Raw genomic sequence first — 26,953 nt, forward strand, 5'->3', positions numbered from 1 at the left:
CGGCTTGCTACAAGGTTTGTAAGAGCCCCCCAGTAAAATGTTTAATTTTGAACAAAGGAATCCATACACATTCTAGTACAATGCACTCACTACAAACCCCTCGGTGTACCATCATATTCAGTTTCCAGCCTGTATTTTCTTCTTTCCTGAACTTCTGAATTGCTTTCATTGGGTAAACGCAATCCTTTTGATGTTGAAGGGTTGATTATTCTAACATGCAGGTGTGTGTAGGTCCAGCCCTGAAGTACAGGGGGCGTAGTTTTGGAGGTTCTGCCAGTCTCTATGCAACCAGGAAGTCTGTGGGGTTTTGTTTTTTGATGTTGAGTCTGTTCCACATTTCCATCCTGTGGATAGCAGCATAGCATGGTCAGATACGGAACATCGTAAGAAGAGAAGGAAAGGTTCACAAGATGAGCCTCTCCATTTAAAGGACATTCAAAATACGACTGGGGGAAAGTTGTCTTTTCCAAAGAATCAGCCCTAAAGGAATATATGGAGTAAAGCCTCATGGAACTTAATTTGTGAATGGGGTATTACCAAAATGAGAAGAAAAGCTGAAAAATCTGTTCATAATTGAAACTTAAGAATGTACAGAGTATGAATCTAGGACAACAGAGATCATGAAAATGAAGTGAATCCCATAAGATTGGTTACTCAGGCATTAATGAGGGGAAATGAGCTGGTTTGGGCATTTTAATCAGGCAGCATTATGATTTAATAGTCCAGAAATGACATATTCAAGAAGAATGGCTTCTATTTACCTCAAAAAGGACATTTCAAATCTATCTTGAAATGCAATGTTATCTGTGGTAGGATTACATTAATTCACATACAAGGAAATCGAATCAATGTAAATATTATTTATATTTCTGCATAAAAATCTAAAGCTAGTGATGAATAATTTGAAAAATTCTACCAACCTGTTCAGTCAGAAATTGATCAAACATGAACTCAAGATGCACTGATAATTGTTAGTGATTGTAATGCAAATGTAGGAAACAAAGAGGAAGAAACAGTAGTTGAAAAATATAGTTTTGATGATAGAAACGAAGCTAAAGATTGCATGAATTTTAGAAGACCTGTGATGTTTTCAAGGCAAATAACTTTTTTAAACAACACAAAGGTGAGAATACAAATGGAATTCTTCAGAATGTAATACACAAAAATCAAATTGAAGATATTTGTGCGAAGGGAAGATGGAGAGGTTAATATCAGTAGGTAAATTGAATTCTACCAACATCTTCAGTTAGAAATTGGTCAAACATGCAATCAAGATGCATTATTAGTCATTGGGTTTTGGAATGTAAAAGTTGGGAACAAAGAAAAAAGGAATAGTAGTTAAAAAACATGGACTTGCTTATAAAATTAAGCTGGAAATTGCATGAAGTAATTTCGCAACACCAATCACTTATTCATAGAAAATAACTTTTCAATGACAAAAAAGCCAACTATACACATGGATTTAGATGGAAGCTTCAGAAATCAAAATGACTATATTGTTGAGAAGACACAATGGAGAAGTTCAAGATCAGCAGCTAAAGTCAGACTAAGATTAACTATGGAAAATACCATCAATTAATCATATGTAAGTTTAGGATAAATCTGAGAAAAATTAAAACAAATCCACAGGAGCCAAAATATGATCTTGAGCAAAAATCACATGACTTTTGAGAACATCTTAAGAACATATTCGATCCAGTGAACATTAATGACAGAAGATCCAATTAGCTTTCAGAGGACATCAAGACCATCATTCATGAAGAAAGCAAACAGTCATTTAACATATAGGGAAGCGAGAAAAGATCAAGATGGAGGTCAGAAGAGACTGTGAAACTTGTTCTTAATCGTAGAGTTTCCTTAGCATGTGGTAGAAAGGATGAAGCCAAAGAGTTGAACCGAAAATTTCCAAGGACACCTTGAAAGACAAATATTTAACAAAACGTGCAAAGACCTGGAGCTTGATAACCGAAAGGAAAACGTGCTCAGTGAAAAGGAAGCTGAAAGAACTCAAGGGGAAAATGCCAGCCTTGAACTGCAACTTTAAAGGAAGGAACACAGAGTCACTGTACCAAAATAAATAGTCACCAGTCCACCCACTCAGAGGGCAGCATATGAGCAAGAAGCAATGGTGCTGAAGGAAGAAGTTCAATCGACACTGAATGCATTAGCCAAAAGCACTGCTCCAGGAATTGACGGAATAGCCATTCATAATTCTAAGCAGCTGGAGAAACTGGAAGCACTCACTCATCGCCAGCAGGAAATTAAGAAAACATCTACCTGACCAACTTATTTGAAGAAATCCATATCTGTGCCCATTTGAAAGAAACATAATCCAACAGAATGCTCAAAATATAGACCAATATCATTGATATTGCACACTAGCAAACTTTTGTTTAGGATCATCCTGCAATGGTTACAGCAGCACATTGACAGGGAGCTTCCTGGTGCTCAGAAGATGAAGAGGGACAAGGGATACCATTAACTATTTCAGATGGATCTTAGCTAAAAGCAGAGAATACCAGCAAGATGTTTACTTTCGCTTCATTGACTGTGCTAAGACATTGTACTATTTGGAACATGATAAGCTATGGATAGCCTTGAGGAGAACAGGAATTCTAGAACACTTCATTGTGCTCATTCCGAACTTTTACCTGGATCAAGGGGCATTTGTGGAAACAGAGCAAGGGCATATTGCATGTTTTTAAATCAGAAATGGTGTGGGGGATGTATCCTCCCACCATACTTGTTAAATCTATATGCTTTGCAAGTTATCAGAGAAGCTGGGTTATATGAAGAAGAGTGAGGCATCAGGATTGGAAGAAGGCCTTGTAAGAACTTTTGGTATACAGGTGAAACTTTGGACATATTGTCAGTGGGACCCTTTCCTGGACAAAGGCAATATGTTTGGTAAAGTGGAGGGGTGGTTAAAATGAGGTAGGCCCTCAATGAGATGGCTTGTCATAGTGGCTGAATCAATGGACTCAGTCAGAGGAATAATTATGAGGATGGGGCAGTACTGTGCAGTCTTTCGTTCTGTTGTGCATAGGGTCACTATGGGCTAGGGACGACTGGGCACCTAACAGCAGCAACAAAATGAGGCCATGGGTCAACTATGGAATGGATCATGAATTGTTCAAATATAATTTCAGCTTGAAGCCGAAGAAAACAAAACAAGTCCAAGAGAACTTAAAACCAACCTTTAATGTAGCTTGACTGAATTTTAAGAACATCTCTGGAACATATTTGCTGTACTGAACACTGATGACCAAAGACCTGATGAGCTAGGGGATGATATCAAGAACATCATACACGAAAAAAGCAAAGGTCATTAAAAGACAGGGAATAACAAAATGATCAAAGCGAATGTTAAAGGAGAATCTGAAACTTCTCTTGATCACAGAGTAGCGAAGGGAAATGGAAGACATGCTGCAGTAAAACAGATAAAATGAAAATATGCAAGTGGCTCAAGAAAATAAAGTGTAATAATAAAATGTGCAAAGACCCAGAACTATATAGTCAAAAAGAGAGAATATTCTAATATCTTACACTGAAAATAACTAAAGAAATAAAATCAAGCCTTGAGTTTAAATATTAAAATACTCTATAAGCAAATCATTGAATAATACAGTGAGCATCAGAATAAGATGAAAAGAATGCACAGTCACTATTAAAAAAACAATCAAAACAACCACTCGGCACCATAATCATTTAGATAGATTACACATGATAAAGAATCAATGATATTGAAGAGAGAATTTCAAGCTACACTGAAAGCCTTACCTGAAAACAAGACTCCAGGAATCGGTGGAACTGAAATATTTCAACAAATTGATGAAACACTGCAAGAACTCAGTCACATGCCAAGAAGTTTGGAAGACAGTTACCTGGCCAACTGACTGGAAGAGATCTAATTTTATACCCATTCCAAACATAGGTGAACCAACGGAATACACAAACTGTACAAAAGTATCATTATTATCACATGCAAGTAATATGTTGCTGAAAACCATACGACAGTTGTAGCAATCCATTGACATGGAGTGGCCAGAAATTCAGGTCAGAAGAGGATATGGAACAAGGGATATCACATGAATATTGGTTGAAATCAGAATTTTAGAATTATGTTTACTTGTGTTTTATGGACTATACAAACACAATGAATAGTGTGGATTTTAATAAACTATGGATAGACTGGGGAAGAATGGAAATTCCAGAATATGCCATGGTACCTTTGTTGAACCTTTACATGGATCAAGAGGCAGTTGTGCAAAGAGAATAAGGAAATGCTGTGTAGTTCCAAATCAAGAAAGGTATGCCAAAGGGCTATTTCCTTTTGCCATTTGTATGCTGAGAAAATCATCAAAGAATCGTAACTATAGGAAGTACTTGGCATCAGAAGTGGAGAAAGCTCATAAAGAATTCTTACTCTGCAGGTGGCACAAGCTTGCTTGCTGAAAGTGAGGAGGACTTGAAGCACTTGCTGATAGTGATCAAGGATTGTAGACTTCAGTATGGCTTCATTCAATGTAAAGAAACCAAGACTTTCATAACTGGAACCATAAGTAACATTTGCTAAGCAGAGAAAAGATTGAAGCTGTCCAGAAGTCCGTCTTGTTCAGAGGCACAATTGATGCTCATGGACGAAGCAGTCAGAGATAAAAGGACAGATTGCATTGGATAAACCTGCATACATCCTTTTTAGCATATTGATAAGTCGGGACGTTACTTGAGGAATATGAGCACTAATAACTGAGAAATAGAGAGTTTTGAGTGACATAAAGAACCTCATACAAAAAAATAGAAAAAATCACTTAAAAAAAAGAAGAAAGATAAGACCAACATGAATGTCATGAGAGACCTTTAAATGCTCTCTTGAATGTAGGGTAGCTACAGCAAATGGAAGAAGTGATTAAGCAAAAGAGCTGAACAGAAAATATCAATGGGCAGCTCCAGAAGACAAAACAAAGGATCATATGCAATATGCAAAGACCATAAAGAAAGAACACTCTCTTCATGTCTCAAATTGAAAAAACTAAAGGAAAATTCCAAAACTTGCTTGGCAGTATTAAAGGATTCTCTGTGTAAAATTTTCCTGTGTCTTATTCATTGTCTAACTTTCATTCGCATGTGATGAGATTGAAAATATCATTACTTCGTATGGAAGTATTTGAATTATTGTGTTGGTGAAACAAATTGAAATTACCGTGAACTGTGAGAACAAAGAAATCTGTCTTGGAAGAATTATAGTCAGAATGGTCTTTAGAAATAAGGAAGGTGAGATTTTGTCCCCTACATTTTGGATATATTATCTGGAAAAAAACATTTCCTTGAGAAGGACTCCATATTTGGTAAAGTAAAACTTCAGCGAAAAGGGAGGAAAATCTTCAATGAGATTGAGTGATAAAGTGTCTGAAACAATGTGCTCAAGCATGGTAGGTTTGAACCAAGTATTTGAACTAACACAGCATTAATTCTCTGTGAAAGGCCCCAAAGTTGGTTGCATTTTAAGATTTTAAATTTGCAGTGATCTACTATGCTCTTCCAAGGTAAAACTTTATAAATGCAGACTCTCCATAATACTTAGCTACTGCGGAGTCGGCTCTGACTCACTGTGACTATATACGACAGTCTGGTTTGAAATCATCCTCCCAGCGTATGCTAGAATGTGTGGCAATACTTACTATAGAAAAGAATCCAGTGGTGGTGGAGAGGAGGGACAATGGGGAAAAGGGCGCTTCAGTATGGCTTCATTCAATGTAAAGAAACCAAGACTTTCATAACTGGAACCACAGATAACATCTGCTAAGCAGAGAAAAGACTGAAGTTGTCCAGGTGTCCAGGAAGAAAAAGAAAGATTTGAAACCGAGTGTGGTAGCAATTGCACAACACTGCTTGATCTGACTGAACTAGGGAATGATACGCTGTATATCCTAATTCCCAATTTAAAATAACCCTCATAAATAAAGAAAATAACAGAACAAATGTTCTCAAACTGCATGTGAAAAGTTCTTTCAACTGATTAGAAATGAAAGACCTGCAAATCAAACCACGATTAGATTTCATTAAAATCTAGCAGATTAACAAGTACCTAAATAATTTATGAAAAACAAAACCAAATTTTTATATAAATAAAAATGTATATCCCACTGGGGGGAAATACGGAATTTATGGGGAGAATTAATTAGGAAATTATAACATATATATATATATATCCTACAATATGTAACTCAATATATCTAACACAATAATCGAATCAAACATATAGGCAAGCATCAGGATGGTTCTGACCCATTCTGTATTTGTGTCTGATACACAGTGACATAAAGCACTTGATAACACTAATCACATAAAATTCTAAATGAGCAATTTATCATATGCATCAGAAAATATACAAAAAACTGTTTTTTAGCGTCCCTCTCAAACCCCTCCCCCCATTTGTCCAATACTGGCTGTTTGCAAAAACTAAAATGAAACCAAAAAATAACTCACTGCCATAGAGTCAATTATGACTCATAGTGACCTGAAAGGGCACGTAGAACTGCCTCTGTAGGTTTCCACAACTGCAATATTTTATGGGAATAGAAAGCATCCTTTCTATCCTGTAGAGTATCTGGTGGCTTTGAACTGGTAACCTACTGGTTAGTGGTGCACTGCAAGACCACCATGCCAGGCTGGAAGAATTATCTTTTATTCAAATAATGACAAATTTGTAGCAAACCAACTTACTGCCATCTGACTCATTACAGCCCAATAGGGCAGGGTAGAACTGCCCCTCAGTTTCTAACACTGTACATCTTCCTAAAAGTGGAAAGTTTCATCTTTCTCTTGAGGTACTTCCAGTGGTTTGAACTGGTGACAGTGTGGGTAGGAGACGTGTACACCACTGCATCACCAGTGATCCTTAACTAGCACAGCAAGCAGAACAAACACATGAGCAGAATGCAACAATATGAAATACTCTTCCAATGTTTTCCTTGAGAAGCAAATCACACAATTATTCAGACTAGGCTTTCCTGTACACAGGTGTATCTCACGTTATCACGCTTTCACAAGTACTTCATTTATAAACAATCACAGGCTTGGGGCAAAACGTGCTCACTTCGTGATCTTCACAATGTTTCACATGTTTAATAATGGTATTTCATATATCACAGTGCAATGTACTGGAGAAACTGTATATGATCTGCTTTATTGTTATGTGTGCTTTAGGAGGGTGTGTTCTGGAACCCGCTCTACCTGCAAGATTTCCAATGTATTATGTTTATAGATTTCAAAGACATTCCTATTTAAACATTCTTATTTGATTTATACACATTAAAATGACAAATAAAGGAAGGCAACTTTTTAATTACATGCATTAGGAGTGCGCTTATTTCTTTAGATAGAATGCTTTGAGGGGAGAGAGACATCTAGAAGTTTCAGGAGTACTAGAAATGTTCTCTTTCTTAAACAAAATAGTGTCAAATAGATGTTCATTTTATGTATTTTTTGGACACCATAGGTACAGATGGTATATTTAAGGGTAATAAAAATCAGTCTGCATCTTATGCTATGCAGTACAGGATAAACAAAACTGTAGCTGAAGGAAAAATCAAAAAACTCAAATTAAATAAATGTAATTGATTAATTTTACCTAAATCTCCATAAAACAACTGCTAGCTAAATATTCCTAGGCTTTGCTCACATGTATAAAAGGTTAAACAAATGAGATGGCTTCCTACTCCAGAGACCAGAGAGAGGAGCCACAGCACAGACAGCTTAATTGAGTTTCATTAAGATTTTGATTATATTGGCGTATACGGTTATGCAACGTGGCATATGACACTCAGACTATCATGTCAGTAAGTGATGCTAGTATTGATTGTGGCCTTTGGAAATAGGTGATTAGTGACTTATAAAAGAAAAGAAAATGGAAAAGAAATAAAGGGGCCCTAGGGAGGGTTTTAGGAGCCTTGGTGATGTAGTGGTAATGGCGCTACAAGCTGAAAGGTCAGCAGCGCAGAACCACCAGCCACGATTCGGGAGCTAGATGGGGCTTTTTACTCCTGGAAATAGTCACGGGCTCAGAAACTCGGGAGCAGTTCTGCGCTTTCAATTCTATAGCATTGCTGTTAGTCGGCATTGGCACATTGGGAGTGGGTTTGGTTTTGCGTAGTCATTCTAACTGGCTGCGTTCTCGTATAAAAAAAAAAAAAGGAAATCATGTTGTTAGGTACCAGCAATTTGGTTCCAACACATTGCACCCTTATGCACAAGAGAATGAAACATCTGGTCCAGCACCATCCTCATGCTTGCTCCGACGCCTAAACCCATTGTGGAAACTACTGCATAATTCATCTCATTGAAGACCTTCCTCTGTTCCATTAGCCCTCCACTTTACCAAGCATGACGTGTTCCTCCAGACACTAGTCTCTCCTGACAATATGTCCAAACTATGTAAGTCTCTTCTAAAAACATGCCCAAAGTATATAAGATCCTGTCTTGACGTCTTTGCCTCTAAGGAAAAATCTGTCCTTTTAGCAGGTATACGGTACTTTCAGTATTCGTTACCAGCACCATAATTCAATGCATCAATTCTTCTTTGGTTTTTAATTCAATGTCCAAATGCATAAGAGGCAAATATACGACGGCTAAAGTCAAGCACATCTTAGTCCTCAAAGCAACGTCCCTGAACTGGTGTACTGAATGCAAGCATCTCTTGGTCTCTTGACTGTTGCTTCCATGGCTTTGATTGTGGAAATCATAGAAGAGTTTAGGACAGCTCTTCTAGCCACAATATTTGTAATTCCATCCAGACGACTTTCCCCTGATGGGTCTGGGTAAGACAAGACACTGAGAGGATTATAAGATTCAGTTGTAAGTAATTGTTAACAGGATTAATTGTTGTCGTAGACATTGGAACTCCACTATGGAGATTTGTCAATTTTGCCATCCTGATATAAAATCAACCACCACAGGAGCAGGAAGGAAGGATTTCACTACCATCACAGATGAAGAACATTTTTGGACCTTGAGATCCCTGGGCACTGAACTTCCATGGTCTCTCTTGGTAACATTTGCAATGTTTGTGAGACTAAATCTCATCATCTTCACTACTGAAGTACATCCTGCTTGTAATTTCTCTCATACAAACTTTTATTCCATTATACTTTCAATATTCTTGCCCAACAACATAACAAAGATAGTTTCATAGAGTCAAATTATGGACAAGCATTTATGTATTTGACAGATTTTTCTTGATGATATATTTGAGAAACATAACTTCTTTAGACCATACAAAATTAGTGTCAATTAATTAAAAGTTAAAAAATGGTGTATTTTACATATTTTTAAAAATACTGACTTGGGAAGAATTTTTAAGACTCTGAAAGCAAAAGCTAGGAAGAAGAGTAATAACCATGACCAAGAAAAAATTAGAAAATAAAAACATCACTGCTTCTATAGATAACAAATAAGAGAGAAAAAAATAATAAAGCAGACACTGTTTTCCACATACATTATATAGAGGATCGGTGTACTGAATTTTTAAAACTAACAAATCAATCACATGTATGTGACTTTGTGTATTCGATAAAGATTCACCTATTCATAAGCAATATTTATTTGTAACTTGCATTCATAAAAGTAATATATGAATATATTGCATATTGGATTATTATTTATAAGATTGAAAATCAACTAAACTAAGGATTCTCTGCCAGAATAATTTATGATGATAACATTGTATAATGATATATTAATAATCAGTGGATAGTATGAATTTGAGTTACACTAAAATGGCTCTGTTGGATAGGCATTGGATTATTAACTGCATGAGTGACAGGTTGGTGCTTCAAATCACCCAGCTGCAGTCTATAGACCCTAAAGAATTTATATTCTCAGAAGCCCAAAATAGAGTCACTGTGAGTCTGAACCAATGGTAATGAGATCACTATAAATAATTGTCAAATTCATTTTGCTAACAATTTTGTGACACATTTAATTTTAAAACCAAATATGCAAACATAAACAGTTATATGCCTTCATAGAGCATTATGTTTGCATACGTGTGCATTATAGGATTTAGCATATATATGTACTGTATATAATATCTATGAAATTAAGAATCATCATTGAATTTGGAAAATCATGAGAGCATAAAATGTTTGTGTGGCCATTAGCACTGAAAAATAATAAAATGTCAGTGAAATTTGAATGTAGTTCTTAGTTGTTAGTATCTGTGAATACAAGGAGGCCTTTTTGCTTTCTAAGAAAACAAAGGGCTCAAAAAAGCTGGATACACTGAGATGTACACAGAGGCGAGGAGAACAACATAGAGTATCTATATCATGGTTGATTTAATACTGTCCCACCCACTGTAATGCGCTCCATTGATAGCAGGACACTCTGGCCTGGCCACTGTAACTTGGCCTCCTCTCACTTGGCGTTTTAGATTTAAATTAGGAGGTGATGGGATTGGACATCTACTCATTTTTATCCTAATAATACCTTTCTATTCTCATAAGTCTCATGATTTGTTTGTTTGTTTGAAATGAACGTGTACATCACAAAATATCTAGGCCAGCTTCAGTTTGCTTTTCCTTCTTTCGCAGCCACTCAGCACAATGTTCATATCAGCTGGGTAAGGAAGTTGGGGGGGAGGGGCAGTTTAAGGCTATACTTTCCTCTCTCTTTTTCTAACTTCCACTTTTGTTTATATTTATTTCTATAGGTGTCTTTCCCCTCTCATGTAATATGATACATAGACAGAAAGACGTATTCTATCTACTTGCACCACCCATCTCATGAAATCAGCATTCCACTAAACCTCATATATAAGCGGTCCTTTTACATTTTATTTTATTTTAATTTTTCTCCCTTCTCCAGCCTCCCTCCCTCCTTACTTTCCTTTCCCTTCTCCCTGCTCCACCCCACCCATTCTGGCCTTGTCTTAATATTTAAAATCTTATCTTTTGGTATGAAAACCATTCTTCTTCACCTTGATAATAATGGTGTCATTAAAAAAATTCTCATATCTTTATGAGAATGTGAGTTAGTTAAAGTTTATTGTGCCACCCTGGCCGATAAACACATATGGGATTAATTGAAGGGCTGAGGGATAAATGGCTTGATAAGCCTCGCCTTTCTAGTGCTCTCATCTCTTGCTTTCTGATGGTCAGACCAGGTGCAGCTGCCTTAGCCAGTTCCCTGATTCAGCTGGCAAGGCTCAATTCCTGCAAGACATCCCTGAGGAAAAGCCACATGGGCCTACCCCAATGCAGAGATGCAGATCTGGCTGTTGGAGCAGCCGTGTGGAGACCCCTGGCAGGGCTGAGATGCTTACACACTCACTTCCTCCTGCAGTCGGTGTCATAGTATGTGTTTTGTGAAACGGGGGAGGACTTTGTGGATTGGAGTTGGACATATGGGTTAATGTTGGTCTTGTTGGCTTGGGCAGCAAAGGAATAGGATATTTTCTTGATGTGCACTTAACCTTTATATAAAACTCTCTCTTATACATGTGTTTCTGTGGACTTGTTTCTTTAAAGTACCCAGACTAATACAGAATGTCTAGCTGTGTTGAGCATAATATTCTGCAATTTTGTCCATGTTTTAATGTGTTTGACTGAATCATTCATGTTTCTTAAAGATGTACTGTATACCACTTTATATATGCTCCAGTGTTTGCTAATGAATTCCTTTAGAGTTGGCACTTTTTTAATGTTTCCAGCTTTTTGATATTATAGAAACTGCTATGTTAAATATAAGTGTGCATACATCTGTTCATGTTTTGTCTTTAATTTCTTTAGGATAGATATCAAGTAGAGAGATTGCATGACAATAAAGTATTTGTGTTTGTTTAAGGAAGCATCATACTGATGTCTATAGGGGGATACAATTCTGCAATCCAGTATGTGAGCATTCTGATCTCACCATATCCTTTCCAGCATTGAGTATTTTCTGTTGTTTTCTTGAAAAAAAGTCCTAAGAGTGTCTGTGTAAGGTTCTATCTTATTGCTGCTTTTATATTTCTCTTCTATGTAATGAATGCAAACATTTCTTCATCTGATTATTGGCTGCCTGGATGTCATCTGTAGTCAATTGTCTATTAATTTCTTGTGCCCTTTCTTTGATTGGGTGATTTATTATTATTAAGATGTTGCAATTCTGTAGAGTTTTGAAATTACCCTTTATATGATATATCATTGCTATGATTTTTCTAATCTGTGTGTCCTCTTTTGACTTTTTGATGAAGTCTCTATTTTGTCTTCTATTGTGTAGGTATTTTTCATTTTGCTGGTAATATATGTAAGCCTTGTATTATTCCCTTAAGTTTGTCCCTATTTTTCCATTGATTTCCTTTAGGGTCTTAGGGTGTACATTTAGCTTTTTAACCCATCTTGAACTCTGTTTTGTCCATGGTGTGAAGTGTGGGTCCTGCTTTTCTCTTTTGAAAATGGATAGTTTAATTGTTATGGACCAATTTCTGGAAGGCATTTTAAGGTCAATATTTGCTATTTTGGACAAGGATAAAACTTAAAAGCAAGTTAAGATGTTTGTTAATAAAACTTTTATTCAACAATATCTTAATCTGGTTGGTATATTATATATCTGTATATTAGTCTATATATACTTTAGTTTTTATTTAAATTTAAATAATAATAAAATAGTGAAATGTATTTTTTACAATTTACAACTATTCACTCATGGTTTGAAATTGAGGAGAAAGTTATTTAGAATAATAAGAAATTAATGAAATGTATTGATGCTAAAATAAAATTCTGACTGAGTTGAATTATTGGACTATTAGCTTACTCCTTCAATACTAAGGATGCTATACAATTGTACTAATTGAAGCAACTAAATACTGTTCAATATTTGATATAATGTAGAGTATTTAAAAGTAATTGTATTCAAATCAAGGTGAATGTTAAATAAGGAAATTGCTCTAGGAACAACTTATTTCCAACAGGAATTTTACACTGAATTATGGCCAAGCCTATATTTTAATTCAAGAAATAGTATATTCTACAAACAGAAAAGCTTAGAGATACTACTCTGTGCTCTATAATACATCTTTCTGGTGATTATTATCTGTATATGATACTTCTGATTTATGGTAAAAATAGAATATGCATACTTTTTCCAGGGCAGGAATAATGACAGCACTGACAATAATAACAATTATGCTCAAAATACTGCTATCCCGTATAATCATAAGTTAATATTCTTTGTCCTAGAGCATTTTATTTTTCCTGTGCACAGACTGTCATTTTAACTATCTCACAACATCTCTCCCATTTTCAAGAAAACACCCACATACCAATATACACACCAATATACACAAACATTTACTTTAGACTTTGGCAGTCTCTATCCCAGAATTTAAATCATCATTGTACACATTTATTTCCATAGTGGATCAGAACTGAAAATTCTGACCAGTAGGTTAATTGAATGCCAGAGTTTACACTAGGTTCCCTACATCTATTATGAGTCCCCATATAGAATCTTGTAAAAGTGGCAATGGGAAAGAGGAAACCACTGAATGAGATGGACTCCAAGGGTGGACTCCAATATCATCACAATTGTGGGAATGCATAGTTTCCTTCCTGGGCATTTTTTCCTGCCGTGGTACCTAGAAGGGAGCGCTGCCATGTCCTATGCAGTCCTCACAAAGCTTTCTGTTCTTACAACCATTATTGCAGCCACTATGTCAGTCCATCTTGTCAGGGGCCTTCCTCTTTTTCATTGCCCTTCTATTTCCCCAGCATGACATCCTTTTCCAGGGACTGGTCTCTTCTGACAATATGTCTAAATGGGGTAAGACTAGGTCCCACATTCCTTGCCTCCAGGAGATCTTACCTTACTTCCTATAGCACAGACTTGTTTGTCCATCTGGTAGTCCAGGGACTTTCACAATTCTCCAGTTCCACAATTCAAACTTGTAGATTCTTCTCTTCTTCCTTATTCATAGTATGACTTGCCCATGCACCTGAGGTGACTGAGAATTCCATGGCTTAGATCAGGGCACACCTTAGTCTTCAAAGTAACATCCTTGCTTTTCAACATCCTAAAGTGGTCTTACATAGAAGATTTCCCCAATGCAAAAAGTCTTTTGGTCTCTTGACTGCTGAATCTATGAACCTTGATTGTGGATCCACGAAAACAAAATCCTTGATATCGATCTTTCCCATTTATCATTAGGTTATGTATTAGTCCAGTTGTGATGAATTTGTTTTGTTTTTTACATTAAGTTGTAATCCATGTGGAGAGATGATATCTTTGATCTTCATCAGCAAATGCTTCAAGTCCTCACTTCCAGCAAGCCAGGTAGTGTCATCTGCATAACCCAGTTTGTTAATAAGCCCTCATCTAATCCACATTCTTTTTCATATAACACAGCTAACTCTGATGATTTTCTCTGCATACAGATTACATACATAGTATTGAGTACAGATTGAATAAGAGAGGATATAATCCTGATGCACATTATTTTTTATTTTAAACCATGTAGTGAAGTCCCTTTGTTCTGTTTACACAACTGCCTCTAGATTATTGTTTCACATGAGCACAAGTCTTTTGGAATCCCTATTGTTTTCAAGGGAATCCATAGTTTGTTATCATCCACATGATTTGGTGCTTTGGAGTAGCCAATAAAACAGAAATAAACATCGGTCTGGTATTCTCTGCTTCAGTAATGATATCCCTCGATACATGCCCTCTTCGGAGTCTGACCTGAAGCTCTTGCAGCTCCTTCTCAACATACTCCTGCAACCACTGCTGGATGACCTGTGACAACATTCGACATCCATGAGAGATCCATGACATTGTTCTCGAAGTCGACCACCGTTTGGGTCAACTTCTTTGGAATGGGTACAAGTACGGATCTCGACCAGTCAGTCGGCCAAGTAGCTACCTTTCAAATTTTCTGGCAAAGACAAGTGAGTGCTCCCAGTACTTCATCAGAATATTTAAGCTTTTCATTTGGTATCCCATTACTTTCTGGATAGTGCTTTCAGCGCAGCTTGAATCTCTTCCTTCAGGAACACTCGGTCTTGCTCATGAGCTGCATTATAAAAGTGTGTGCATGTCCATTTCTTCTTGTTGGTACAGTGACTGTGTTCTTTTCAGCTTCTCTTGTTGTTTCCTGCATCTTTCACCATTTTTTCCTGGAATATTCAATATCACAACTCAAGGCTAAAATTTTTCTTGAGTTGTTTCAATTTAATATAGGCTGAGTGTGTTCTTTTCTTTGGGTTTTCTAGTTCTAGGTTTTTGCACATTTTACTATAATATTTCTCATTGTCTTCTGGTGTTTCCCTTTGAAATTGTCTGTTAACATCTGTGAGTTTGATATTCCTTCCATTTGCCTCAGCTCCTCTGTGATTTAGAGTATGTTTCAGAATCTCTTCTGATACCCACATTGATGTTTTATTTATTTCTTGTCTTTTAAATGACCTTTTTCTTTCTTCATTCATAATGTTCTTGACATCATCTGACAGCTCATCAAACTCTGTCATTAGTGTCCAATGCATTAAATTTGTTCTTCAGATGTTCTAAAAATTCACCTGGGATAGACTCAGGGTCATAGTTTGGATTTCGTGGACGTGTTTAAATTTTCTTGAGCTTTAATCTGAATTTACATACATGCAATTGATGGTCTGTTCCATCGTCAACTCATCAACTGCTTTTAGCGGCTAATATTGAGCTCCTCCTTAATCTCCCCCACAACCTGGTTTCTATGTCTTCCATCCAGAAAAGTTCATGTGCATATTTGCCATTTGTGTTGGTAAAAAAGTTATTTGCTATGAATAAGTTGTTGGTTTAGCAAAATTCTCTCACACAATCTCCAGCTTTATTTCTATCACCAAAGCCATATTTTCCAACAACTACTGTTGATTCCATCTTTTGCATTCCATCTTGATTGCATATTTGATCAGTGTCAGACTAAAGACATTGATACAATTCTTGAATTTTTGCAGCACTAGCTTTGGTATTTGACTAATACATTTGAATAATCTTTGCATTGATTGGGTTTTCTTGCAGACATATAGAGATAATCTTCTTACAGTCTGCAGTGGACTTAAAAATCTTGAGATGTCATTTATGACTGCAAATGCAATGCTGTTCCTCTTGACTGTGGCATTTCCAGCATAGTAAACCATGTGAATTTCCTATTGAAAATGGTCAAGAGCAGTTCATCATTGCTCACCAACACCGAGGGTATCAGTCTTTTTTCATTCCGTTTACTTTTTGATGACTTCCTATTTTCCCAGATTCATAGTTCATGTCTTCAAGTTCACATTATTAGATTTGCGTATATATGCTTCTTCTCACCCTGAGTCATGCCCCATTAGCAAATAAAGTTCCTGAAAGCTCCACTCTCACAGGATTTAACCCACTCAAGCCACTTTGATCAATTTTACTTTGCATAACCAGCGCCACTCCTCTTCAGTCACATTTGGATTGTCTTCCTACTCCAGGGACACATCATCTGATACTATCTTTGATTATGCCCTGCATACCTCCTTTAAGCCTTTGGTGTAGGACAATGTTTGCATGGTATGCATATGATTTTTAGGGGCCAATCCCTCCAAAGTAGGCAATCCAGCCCTTCTTAATTGTCTGTTCTTAGTCTGGATGCTCCACCGAACAAGGTTGACTTGCGGTGATTCTGTGGCATTTGAAATGCCAGTGAACTGGATTCCAGCATCACAACACGCACCCCACGACACTATGATGAACTGGCAAAACAAATGGAAGAAAGCAAATATAGATCACCAATTCTTTGGGTGTTAAAATCCATAATGCCTTTATCTTTAAAACCACCTCCTCGATTTTTTCAATCATTTTGAATACCAGGATTCTCTAACTCAATTATTCCAGCATCCTTACTTATTATTTTCAAATTTATTACTGATATTTCAAAAATATTCATATTCCAAAAAGGTGGAATGAAAAAATGTCTAAAAGAATGGAATGAACATGCAGAGAAATAGATGATATGTAGACTAGTGATACAGACATATAGGAATAACAGCGGAAGGGGGAAAAGGTAGAACAAAAAGAAAGTAAAGGAAACAAAGCAGTAAGAGGAAGAAAAGGGAGTAAATGTGTGGTTTGTTATTTCTACAATTTCTACATTTATGTATTTTATTCCTTAGAATTGTGAACAATCTTTTTTTTCAATTTTTAATAAATCTAGCCTACTCAGTCACATTATTTGGGAGAGACATATTATATCAATTGATGACACAATTTCTAAAATTCATTAAAGAGCTAATGGGTTTATACTGTGTGAATTATTTTTCTGGCTTTCTTGTGGTTTGAAAGATGAATGAGAGTGACTTTCTTCGACCCTTCCCTCAGGGAGTGAGCAGTAAATGGACAGCATTGTTTGTTTCAAACAGGAATGTGCACTTGACCCCCAACAGTACTACTGTGAGCCAAACCTCGTCTAAACAGCAAAGGCAGCCCTTTCACTATAGTATTTCATTAAATATCGCTGTATGTATAAAAACAACCGCAAAACAGAAGATATGATTCCCTCTTTGTATGTTCTAGTCAATGATCATTTTTAAAGAAAAATAACACTACTTACTTCATTAGGATCATATTGATTGCTACTGTATAGATTGTATCAATGGGATTTTCTAATTTCTTTGAAATATTAGTACTGATACAGCAATATGTTTTAAAATAGTCCTCATCCTTTGCCATCCTTTAATTTGAAAACAATATATCTATTCCTGTGAGATGACCTAGAGAATACTGCTATTTAATGTAATTTGCTCCAATTTTACTCATGCAATACACACAATTAAGACACATTAGCTGTGACAGTTGAGCAAAGGTATGATTTTGTATTTCAGGATTTCGGAGTTTTTAAAACCACCCACCTCCCACATACCCCTTTCTTGGAAGAATATCAAAATCAGAAAAAGAACTACAAGAGAAAATGCAACAGCCATTATAGTCATCAACATCTAAAAATTCAAAATATTTTACCTCTGCTGATGCACCATACAGACTAGGATTACCTGAGTCAAACATTTAATGCTTTCTTTAAAATCAGTGACGAAGATCTAATGTCAACCTTGCTTAAAATTTCTATTTTTCTTTTTCATTTCTCCTGTGACTGTGTATGCAAAATGAAAATGTATTCCCATTAGTTCAAATTTGTTTATAATGATCTATCTTCACTTGTGCCAGTCAGTAATAAACAGCCCAAGCATTCAGTTCTCGAACAGAGGTGAGCCTTATTCACGACAGCCACTGTGCATGGCCACTCTCATCGAAATCATATCTCTGAGAGCAAGTCAGCACTAATTTCATTCTTACTAATTATCTTATGCTGAATACATTTTTAATGATTCCAGACTTTTCTTCTAAACAGATGTTCCTTGAACAGTTTTCTACTTGTTTTCTGGTGTTAGGCTACTTAAATAAGTTGGCACCAATTTGTTAGATTGTAAAATTGGGTACTTTGCTGGAACCAATTTTATATTAGCATAAAACTTCAGCACACTTGGCCCAGAGTGTTCCCCCATGGAAAGGAAATAGCCTTTCTTACCATTTTATTGCTTCATTCATCAGTGCTTTATTTGAAAATTGAAGTTTCTTCCCTGGGATGTCTTTTTCTATGTTAATAAGCTCGAAAAGTCAGTGTGGTCCAAGAATTGTGTAGCCCTTCAGGGTTAATTTCAGAATAAAGTAATTCAATTCTCCAGCAATTCTGTGGGAAAGATGAGGACAGGACAAGCTTGGAGCAGACATAAAAGCATGTTTTAAATATTCCTTTGGATGTAGCCACTCACATGTTTATGTCCACCATAAACATTAATTACAAAGAATTCCAGAAATTAATAGAATGTCATCACTTGCCCTTTTTTCTGCATTCACCCTATGAAGGTGGAAAAGACACTGCTGTGTAACAAGCACTCTTTAAAGGTTGCTAAGACATCTCTGGGTGATAGCCAAGATTCAGCATCATTCAAATAAATCATCAGTCATTACTTCTACTTGAGGCAATGGCTTGCGGGCCTATGTGTGACCTCCTTAGCTGCTCAAGAAGGAAGGGAAATTCACCCCACATCTGCGCAAGGAGGCTTCTTGTGAAGCGGCGATATGCCGCCGCTCTCCAACTTGTTAGCTTGTTCGGCACGAGCCTTCCCTATCATGACACTCTACGTCTCTGCTGGATTTGATCCGACATCGTAAGGGCCACACGGGACTCACAGACAATTCTTAGGACGATGGAGGTTTATTAAGGACGTGAGGGGGTTACGAAATCTTAAGGAAACATGTCAGCCAGATTGTCCACTGTTTTTTGTTGTTGGTGGTGGTGTTTGCTTGTTTGTTTTGTTGGTTTTTTCGTATTTTTTTCCTTTTCTAGACAACCCAGCCTAACACAGAGAAGAAGAATAAAATCATTGGTTCCACCACATGGTATAAAAAATCCAAACAAAACTCACTATGATGAAGTTGAATCTGACACCTAGCAACATTAAATAGGATTTCTAAGGCTGTAATTATTTTGATTGTAAACAGCCTCATCATTCTCCTGAGAAGGGCTGGTGAGTTGTAATTGTCCTTCTTTTGCTTACCAGTCCCATGCTTGCCCGACAAGGAGCACTTTGTTACTGCTTCAGGCAAGTTGCCACCGACTTGGTGATTTAAAATAAAGTTAGAATTTTGACAGGAAGAAATCTTGAGTATGTCTCAGGAGGTTAATACACTCAAGGGCTGTTTCAGTCTGGAGCTTCTCGGGGAAAATCTTGTATCTTTCTTCTCACCTTACAGAGGTCATCTAAGTTCCTGGGTGCGTGGGTACACCTTCCTTCTTCCAGTCATCAGTACCGCGGGGGTCCTTTCCCTGCTGCTCTCTCTCTGGGCATCGTCTCCTTCACCCCCTTTCACTATGAAGAAGCATTGTCTCGGCTTCACACAGACACCCACTCGCTTGTCATGCAGTTGTACGCTGGCAATTTGCATGTCATTGTGATGCTGGAAGTTTTGGCAGTAGTATTTCAAATACCATCAGGGCTACCCCTCATGAACAGGTTTCAGAAGTTACTAGATGAAGAACAAACCATGAAGGAAGACAAAGCTGTCCACTCTGCATGATGAGTCATTAAAAGCATTATCAATAGAATCAAAAGTTGTCAGACACAGGCAGACAGTGGAATCTTCCCCCTCAGGTGGGCAAGCATTGAAAATATGACTGGGAAAGACCTGCCTCCTCCAAGTTGAGTCAACTCTAATACTCTGTGTGGAGTCAGGCTTTGGGGACCTTCCTGTGCTAATGGGGCACCATCCAAAATGAGAATACATAGCTGCAAATATCCATTACTAACGGGAACAACGAATGAGCATAGTATCCCTCACTCACTGCCACTGAGTTGATTATGACTGTATCCAGCCCTGGTGGGATAGTGGCTTCCTTGTTGCACTGCTAAGCACAGGTCACCGGTTCAAAACCAGCAGCTGTAAGCGAAAGATGCAGTTTTTTATACCCCAGAGTGTTCCAGTCTCGGAAAACATCAGGGTAGTCCTACTCTGTCCTATAGGGCCATTATGATTAAAAACATATAAATCTAAAAAAGTAGAATCCCCAAAAGGGAACTTATAAAGAGAGAACATATAAAGAGCAGTATCCTTGGCACTGGTAAGCTCGAGTACACTGTGATTTTCCATTCTGAATCAATCGCATAGTTCACTAGGCCGGGACTGAAGTTCAAAAGGAATGGTGTGGCGATTGTTAACACACAGAACAGTGAAGCCGGATTTGCTGCAGGTGCCATAGTGACGAGGGCAGACAGGGTGGAGCGCAGAGACCTCGACGCGGATGTGGGGGAGGAGTCCCAGGTAGGTATGGTGGACACGATAAGATAGATTAGTACGATGATGTCATTTCTCCATCTGCAAATGATGGAGATGCCCTAGAAGAGAAGGATTACATGGATATTCTCTCACAAACTGCTCTTAATGATGTTGGGAAAGAAATGGCACTGTGTTAGGCAGGGTTCTCTAGAGAAACAAAACTGCGACACTTATGATTATACACACACGTGTGTGTGTGTGTGTGTGTGTATAATATGTTTACACAGGAGAAGGAATATAACAGCTAATTAGTCCACACAGCAGTACAGAGGGCTCAGTTCAACTCACTTTCCTGGGAAGTTAATAAACAGGAAGTCCTTCAACCCACATGGGTTGCCACATCCAGCGTCAAGGAAGCAGATAGTGGAATTGTCCCTCAGGCAAGACAGGCAGATTCTTCCCATAGGCAGAAGATAGCAGAATGGGTCACCAATAATTAGTAGCTTGGGATTGGTTATTGCAGTCAAGCAATGCCACGTGACAGCTCCGCCAGCCTCAAGCTCAAGTGATCCCTGCAGCAGTGTGGTGAAGCAGGTCTCAGAGGAGCGTCGAACTCTAGCAGCACAATGCAGGATCCATAGGTTGGCTTGGCCCACAGGTGGCATAGCACACAGGCTGAGGCAAAGAACTAGCAGCAGCAGCAGCAGCAGCAGCAGGCTTTTCCCTTACCAGAGAACAAGTGAGACAGGACAGGCCTTGCAGAGCCCTTTATCTCTTTGCCTCCAATCAAATTGCGACCTGATTAATCCCACATGTTCCTATTGGCCAGGTTGGCACAATAAATCTAACGATCACAGGCATCGAAATTATCTGTATGCATTGCATTATATATTGGAAATCTCAATTGGTGGACAACAGATGAAGAATTAACTGAATCAGTTTGTTCTCTGGGATTAAATGTACTTTAGAGATAAAATTTTTGAAAACTGGCCAAATGGCTACACAAAGGGTTAGCTCCTGTTGGTTTTGGATTTGATGCATCCTCAAAAAAGTTAGTGGATCTGTTGCCTAAAAGAGAACTACCTGGTCATAATATTCTTGTAACTCCATGCAATCAACAGTTACTGAGTCCACTTGAAATGGAGTCCAGGAAACTACACAATCAGGACAAACGTCTGGGGAAGATTAAGCTGGTGCACCGGAAGGCAGTTCACAAGTAGCATTTCCTCATTTGGTGGAGGACAGGGCCATGTTCCAGGGGCTGTGCACTGTGAGGTCAGATTTCCTAGGCCCACTGGACCAGATGGGCAAGCATCAACTTTTTAAGCTGGACGGATTCCACCACACTTGCACTTAGGACTTCCAGGCCCACCACATTCACCACACCCCCGACCTGGTCAGGGTCTGCCTCCTCCACTAGCCAGGCTTCCTAATTGACGATATTGCTCTCCACTAACAGTTCATCTTCCTGGAAAACCTTCAGGGCAGGCACCACTTCCAGTTTGGGTTTGCTTCATCCTGGTTCTCTACCCCAGTTCCAGGATACATTCTCTTTCCCAGCCCATGGACTCCACACAGAGATCACCACCACCAGACGCCTTTCTACCTCACCCACCTGGCCTTCTGGGGCCACTCCTTACACTTGTTCCTCCTCAATATCACCCAGGCCCACATCCAGGTGCCTTTCCAATAGCTTCACTATGGACTCAGCTTTCTTTCCTCCGTCAACTAATACTGTATGCCTCAATTAGATAGCTGGGCTCCTCCACCAACAGAACTGTATGGCCAGCTTCCATATCATACGATATGGGGAACTATGGGAACCCTGGAGTGCAAGTAGATACAGCAAGAATACCGTTGAGTGAGGCTGAGGTTGAGGAAATCATGGATGGTATCAGAGCAATCTCAAGCAGTGTCATTTCCAGAGCTGTGTCTGATGCCAGTGCTGGTGATTACGGGAGAGCTGTTGAAATTGCCTTAATTAAACAATCAAGAGCATCTGCTGATGACTGCTTCAAAGTCCTTATAGGCTCTTTGCAAGATTGCCCTCATGGAGATGAGTCCCAAGTCTTGCGTCTAGGGATCAAGAGGAAGGGGCCCTAGGGCATCGCCGGAACAGAGTTGTCATCACAATTCTGGTAGTAGAGATTGGCAGGATGATTATCAGAGAGAAGTGGTAAAGAGTGAGCCATCAGGTTTGGCTGAGACAGGCGGCGAGTGTGTGTAGCATCATCCTTAGGGAAGCGGAAGGAAGAGGAACAGACTCTTGACAAGACCCTTTTCATGGCAAAAGGGAGCCTTTCCAGTCGTTTGCTTCTGGTGGTTGACCTGACCCTGGAAGGATTCATGGATAAAATGAGCAGGCTAGATCTGAATGAAGCAAATCTACATATATTGTAATCAGTAGCTCTGCTTTTACTCTTTATGTTGCCTGTTTTATTTAAAAGACACCTGGTGAGTTAAAAAGTTAAAGTTTTTGCAAGGTTACTACCAGTTATAATGTGCAAGTAATTGGAGGGGAAAAGGTCAAATAAATGCTTGTTTTTTAGTAGTGTGTTGTTGTTAAAGTTTTCATATGATAATGTCTGTAAATAGAACCACTTTGATTACAGTATATGTAGTATTGTAATAAACAGTTTACTGGGAAAAAACAACAAAATTTAAAGATCTATATTGAAATACAAGGCTATCTGTGACAGGAAAATATCTACATAGGTTAAGAAGAAAATTCAGTAAATATCTAAGTATTTTTCAAATTATGTAGTAACTACTAAAGCTAACTATGAAGGAATTGAAGAATTTCAACAATTCATTCAATCTCAAACTGATCAAACATGCAATTAAGATGAATTGGTTATTATTGGAGATTGGTTTGGGAAAGTTGAAAACAAAGAGGAAAGAAGATTGGTTGGAAACTGTGGCCTTGCTGATAGAAACAGAGCTGGTGATTCTATGATAGATGCTTATATGACCAGAGATTTCATCATTGGAAATACCTTTTCTCAACCACATAAGTGACACATGGACTTTGCCATAAGGGTTATACAGAAATCAGATTAATTTCACCTGTAAAAAAAAACAATGAATCAACTCCATGTCAGCAACAAAAGAGAGGCCAGGGGCTGACTATAGAACAAAATGGTTTGTAAGATGTAAGGCCTTGAATCTTAATGGTTTGGCTCATATGTAAGATCAAATTGAAATTGAAGAAAATTAAAGCAAGTCCATAAGAACGAAAATATGACCTAGAATTTAGAGAATCTCTCAAGAATATGTTTGGGTTATTATACATTAATGATAAACTGAGGAACTATGCGATGACATCAAGGCATACATGAATAAAGCAGAAGATTTTTAAAAAACAAGAAATAAAGATTAAAATGCATGTCAGAAGAGACTCTGAGATATGCTTTTAAATGTAGAATAAATAGCTAAGCAAATGGAAACCCAAACAGCTCACTGTTTTCAAGCCAATTTCAACTCATTGGGGCTCTATAGGACAGGACGACACTGTCCACTGTGCGTTTCCCAGATGCTCCAATTCCGTGCAGGTGCGGAAAGCCTTGCCTCTCTCCTGGGTAGTTGCTGCTCGTTTTGACCTGCTTAAAAAGAAATAGAAGAAATGAGAAGTGAGTTGCTCAATAGAGAAATTCAAAGAGAAATCCAGGAAGACAAATATTATAATGAAATGTCCCGATAACTGTAGATTATGGCCAAAAAGGAAAAACATGTTCTGCACACCTCAAGTTGAAAGAACTGAATAAAAATTTAATTCTTGAATTGAAATATTGGAACGTTCTATGGACAAAATTTTGAACAATTCAGGCAGCATCAAAATAGGATGGAAAGAATGCATGATAGCAGAAAGAACTAATTGACATTCAATCATTTCAAGAGGTAGCATCCAATCAACTATTGATATTGAAGGAAAGATATTCTTAAGACAGTATTGGAAAAGAAGCATTCAGGAATTGATAAATATTTACTGAAATGTTTCAACATACTTATGAATCCCTGGAAGCACTGGAAGCCTCTATGATAGGAAATATGGAAGACTGATGAATGGAAGAGACTTAGATTTGTAACAATTCTAAAGAAAGGCTACTCAACAGAATGTGGAATTTATGGAACAATATCTGTAATATAATATGCAATAAAATTTTGTTGAAGATAATTCAATAATGGCTGCAGTAATATATTGCCAGGGAGCTGCCTGAAATACAATAGGTTTCAGAAGAATGTGGTACTAGGGATATCATTGTTGGTGTCAAATGGATATTCCTGGAAAGCAGATAAAACCAGAACCATATTTCTTACCTTTTAGTGACTCTGCAAGGATAATCACCTGTGTGTGTCATAGCACAGTGTGGACAGCATTGAGAACAAGAGCTCCCGACATTTACCTCAGCTCATGCGGAACCTGTACATAGACCAAGAGGCGGTTTTACCAACAGAAAAAAAGAGGAATACAGCAGGATTTTAAATCAGGAAATACATGCATCAAGATTATATCTTGTTATCATACTCTTTCAATTTGTGTGACTAGAAAATAATGCAAGGAATTGGAATATATGCAGAAGAATGGAGCTTCAGGATTAAGGCAAATGCATAAACAATCTGTCACACGCAGATGGCACTCCATGCATTTATCAAATAGCATGATAAATGGAGAAAAGAGGTTGGAAAAGTTTTCATTGTGCTTATATTCACAAACAATGCTCATGGAACCAGCAGTCATTAAATCAAAGGATATGTTTCCGTGGGCAAATCTGCTGTGCCAGACATCCTTTGTTCCAATTTTTATTAATCATTTTATTGGGGGGCTCTTACAAGTCTTATAACAGTTGATCATTCAATTGCATTAAGCACACTTGTACATATGCCACCATCAACATTTCCAAAACATATTCTTTCTACTTAAGCCCTTGGTATCTGCTCCTCTTTTTACCTCTCCCTCCCCCACCCTCTCACCCTCATGAATCCTTGGCCAATTATATATTATTGTTGTTATTTCTTGTCTTACACTGTCCATTGTCTCAGTTCACCCACATTTCTGCTATTTGTCCCCTAGAGGGTGGCCCATATATATATCCAACCTTGTGATGGGCTACCCTTTCTCTTCTCCCCCTTACCCCCACCGTCCCCCTACCCTCATGATATCATGACTCCCACTATTGTTCCTGAGGCTTATATCTGTCCTGAATTCCATGTGTCAAAAGCTCTTATCTGTACCAATGTGTGTACTCCAGTCTAGCTGGATTTATAAAGTAGAACTGGGTCATGCTGGTGGGGCAGAGGAAGCATTCAGGAACTAGAGGAATAAGGTGCGTTTCATTGGTGCTATACTGCACCCTGATTGAATCAGCCCTTCCTTGTAACCCTTTTGGGGGCAGGGTTGTCCAATTGTCTACAGATGGGCTTTGGATCTCCACTCCAACCCCGCTCTTTCACATCAATATAATTGTTTGTTTTGGATATTTTGAAACCTGATCCCATCGATGCCTCATAATCACACCGACTGGTGTGCTTCTTCCATGTGGGCTTATTTGCTACCCTGCTAGATGGCTGCTTGTTTAACTTCAAGCCTTTGAGACCCCAGATACTATATCTTTTGATTGTCAGGCACCATCCAATTTCTTCACCACATTTTCTTATGCACCCATTTTGTCATCAGCAATCATATTGGGAAGGTGAGTATCAAAGAGTGCCAGAGTATTAGAACAAAGCCGAGCTATGTTGCCCCCATCCCCAGAAGAATGTAATGCAGACAGCATGAAAATCTAGCCCAGGAAGAGAGTGGGTCTGTCCAGAATACACCGGTGCAAACTAAAAGGGAGAGAGAGAGAGAGAGAGAGAGAGAGAGAGAGAGAGAGAGAGAGAGAGAGAGAGAGAGAGAGAGAGAGAGAAAGAGAGAGAGAGAACCTCCTTATGGGTCAACAAGTTCTGAGGAAAACATCCCCACTCAAAAGCAGCCAATGCACAGAGAAGACCATAGGGCTGGCCCCACTATGAGACATGAGGCATGACATTCCTCACTGATCCATAGTACTCTGAGGGACAGCACCGTGCAGAACACTGTGCAGAACACTGTGCAGAAAGTGTGCCCGGTCTGCCCCTTGCACAGCAGGGGGAAGCGTGAAGTGGGTAG

The 26,953-nt window shown here is 38.2% G+C and overlaps 1 pseudogene; it reads left to right on the forward strand.

The window, feature by feature from the left end:
* The first annotated feature begins 19,110 nt into the window (after positions 1 to 19,110).
* Positions 19,111 to 22,908, forward strand: LOC142440059 (cleavage and polyadenylation specificity factor subunit 6-like; annotated as a pseudogene).
* Positions 22,909 to 26,953: the final 4,045 nt, after the last annotated feature.

This window comes from Tenrec ecaudatus, chromosome 2 (genome assembly GCF_050624435.1).
Source record: "Tenrec ecaudatus isolate mTenEca1 chromosome 2, mTenEca1.hap1, whole genome shotgun sequence".
Lineage (NCBI taxonomy): Eukaryota > Metazoa > Chordata > Mammalia > Afrosoricida > Tenrecidae > Tenrec > Tenrec ecaudatus.